Raw genomic sequence first — 3,663 nt, forward strand, 5'->3', positions numbered from 1 at the left:
TTTATTTCTTAATAAATTTACACCGAAGGGCCCATTGCTTCCTAAGGACTTCAGGTGGAAGATTCTGCTGTAGCACTTAGCTGGAAAAAGGTGTAACGATATGTTACCTGGACAGAAGACATCTGTCTGCATAAACTGGATTTTCTAAGAGAAGGTTTTACTTTATCAACAAGCAAGACAGGGAGCAGTGCAAGTATGAGCTCCCTACAAGTAAAGGGGAATGGTTTTAAACTGAGAGGTTGAGGTTAGATGTCAGGAGGAAATCCTTCCCTAGGAGGGTGGTGAGGCCCTGGCACAGGTTGCCCAGAGAAGCTGTGGCTGCCCCTGGATCCCTGGGAGTGTCCAAGGCCAGGTTGGATGGGGCTTGGAGCAACCTGGGCTAGTGGAAGCTGTCCCTGCCCATGGCAGGGGGTGGAACTGGATGATCTTTAAGGTCCCTTCCAACCCAAACTATTCCATGATTAATTCATAATCAACATGCTGATTAGATCAGGAAACCCCTGTCCCTGAGTCAGCCCCCAAGGCTTGAAGGCAGAGGGAAGTGGGGGCTCTGGTGTCTCAGCTCTGGGGGGGGGGGGGGTGGCCAGGCTGTCCTTGCCTGTGATGGAAGAGCCAGCACAGCCCTTGCCTCGGGTGAGTAACCAAGGAGTAATTCCATGGGAAACCCAGGACCCGAGGCTCCCAAACTGTGCCTCCTCTTTCCTGGTGTTTATCTTTGAAATAGCTGAAGGGTCGGGTTACAAAGCAAATATGAATGAAACGAAAGGAAACACAGCAACAAAGTGGGTCAATCATTTTCCTTTGACCAGACTCCTCTGTGGAGAAAAACTTGGCTTAAAGGCTCCTTTCCCCAGACGTGCTGAGACGAGCCCAAGTGAGGGGAAGCCAACGCTGGGAAAACCCCACAGAGCAGCAGCTTTGAAGCATCTTTGATCTGTTGTTACAGGGTTACATCGGATCTTACTCTGACCCTCCAAACTCCTCGTTAACTGGGGTGAAGGAGGCAGGATCAGATTCTGGGAGATGCTGCAAGTCCCGGAACGAATCCGTTTTCCCAGCAGGAAATTTTCTTGCTTAGCCCCCGATGTGCCGGGAGCGGGCAAAGGCCTCCACTGCTCCCTGGGTTTCACAGGGAAATTCAGGACTCGTGGTGGGAGGCACTCGACAAGAGTTTTATTTATAAAGCTGCCAGCGCCTGGTGTAGGTTTACTCACTCTCCCATCTGGTGGCTGTCACTGCCACCTCCTGACAGACGCTCTGTCTCTTGCTGCTAATGACGTGCTTTGATTAGCTGGATCCGCTGCTTCACCCACCTATTGATCGGTCATGGGTTAATAACTGGCTGTGCAAACGTGGGAGCAGCTTTATTGGGCTGATTAAAAACATAACGGGAGGATCTTGTTGACCACAGAAGGTGCTGGGGTGGCAGGAGTGGACCAGATGCCTCCTGCTCCCGGGTGGCCTCGTTGTGTGTAGGGATATAGAGGTCACAGCTTGCCCTTCTCTGTCCTGCCCTTCACTGTCCTCTCCCTTTCAGGCTCAGGATTCTTCTTTCTTCTGGTGGCAGCTGCTTGTTGAGGACTTGGTGTGGGTTTTGTGCACTGTGGGCTTGGTGTTCCCTCTCCTGAACTCATTTGATTTTGCTACTGCTCTCCTTTATTTGAAATAGAAGAGGAGCCACTTCCATGGCTCGCTGTGTCCTTGTGGCCCTGGTGAAACTGCTGACACCAGTGCAGAGGGAGAGGGTGGTTTCTGAGCAGGACCCTCCATCAGTGCATCTCTGAGGGGCTTCCAGAGCCCCTCATGGTTTACAGCGAGATTGGTGGCTTGAGGCTGGGGCTGTTTGTCACAGCCCAGCCCCGTGGACACACTCCAAGGCCTGGGAGTGTGTCCCCCTCGCTGTCCTGGTGGCATGTCAGTCTCTTGGCAGTGCCACACAGGATGGACTTCTGCCTGTGGCTGCCCAAAAGCGGTGACTGGGCCTCGGGAGATCGCTCCAGGCTCTGCCGTTGGCTCCTGGAATGGCTCTGGGCATGTTCCTTCATCTCTTCCCCAGGGCACACTCCCTGCTTTTTGTGGGACAGCTGGGTAAGAGGGATGGATGTCAAAAAACACGTGTTCTTTACTTAGAAAACAGGGATTATCAGTGGAGAGCAGGCGGTGCTTTTTATGTCCATGAATTAAATGTCCTGATTTCCCACTGTGCTCCAGCTGAAGGAATGTTCATTGGATTTTGCTGGATGCTGGGCAGCTCAAGAGTGGATATCTTCTCTGTTAGCCTTGTTTTTATTGGATTTTGGAATGAACATGGAAATAGGAGTTAATTTGTTACCATCAGGATGACCTCTACTCTTTTTAGACTGGTTTCCCATCCCCTGATGCTCTGTGTGCTGTGGCAGTGGTTACATCTCTCATCTTTGTGGGATGTGGTTGCAGATGGAGGTGCTGGGGCACCAGCAGTTGCCCTCTTGTTGGAGTGGCCCTTTGTCACTTGGGGAATGCTCTTGGGACAGTGGGAAGACAGGGACACCTTCCACTGTCCCAGGTTGCTCCAAGCCCAATCCAACCTGGCCTTGGACACTTCCAGGGATGGGGCAGCCACAGCCTCTCTGGGCACCCTGTGCCAGGGCTTCACCACTCTCAGAGAGGAGAATTGCTTCCTAAAATCCAATCTAAACCTACTCATCTTTCCTCACCTTGAATACTGTGGCAGTTTTGGCCATAATATAAGAAAGATATTAAGCTCTTAGAGAGTGTCCAAAGAAGGGCAACAAAGATGGTGAAGGGTCTTGAGGAGCAGCTGAGGGCACTTGGTGTGTCCAGCTGGAGAAGAGGAGACTGAGGGAAGACCTCATTGCAGTTCCAACTTCCTTGGGAGGGGCAGAGGAGGGGCAGGGACTGAGCTCTGCTCTCTGGGGACCAGGGACAGGACCCAGGGAATGGCCTGAACTTGTGTCAGGGAGGTTTAGGTTGGATCTCAGAGAAAGGTTCTTCCCCCAGAGGGTAGTCGGGCACTGACCAGACTCCCCAGGGCAGTGGGCACAGCACCAAGGCTGCCAGAGCCCAAGGAGCGTTTGGATGGTCTTCTCGGACACATGGTGTGACCCTTGGGGATGGGTCTGTGCAGGGCTGAGAGTTGGCCTCGATGATCCTTGTGGGTCCCTTCCAACTCGGCATATTCTGCGATTCCTCTTGTCACTGGGGGGGTGGACCGGGAACACCGCGACCTGTTGCCATCGCACCGCGGGCTCCGGTGGACCGGGAGCACGGGCGGCGGCGGGGCCGGGGGTGTCTCCCGTACCCTCGGGACAAGCCCCCCCACCCTGGGCAGCGGCGGGGCCGGGCGGGCGGGCGCAGGCTCAGCCCCGGGGGCCGCCCCGCCCCGTCCCTCCCCCGGCGGCCGGGGCGCTGACATCAGAGCCGGCCCGGCGGGGAGGAGGAGGAGGCGGTGGCGGCGGAGGAGGAGGAGCCGCCGCCGCCGCCGCACCGGAGCCATCGCTCTTGCCGGGGCCGGGGCGCACGGGCGGGGGGCGGCGGCGGCAGCGCTGCTGCTGCTGCTGCTTCACCCCCCGCATCCCCCGGCCCATCCCGCGCGGCCCGCGGGGCCCCGCCGCCCTCCCGCCGTCCTCCCGGTAGCCCCGCGGTGCCCGCGCCGTGCCCGCC

The sequence above is a fragment of the Chiroxiphia lanceolata genome, chromosome 25 (genome assembly GCF_009829145.1).
Source record: "Chiroxiphia lanceolata isolate bChiLan1 chromosome 25, bChiLan1.pri, whole genome shotgun sequence".
NCBI lineage: Eukaryota > Metazoa > Chordata > Aves > Passeriformes > Pipridae > Chiroxiphia > Chiroxiphia lanceolata.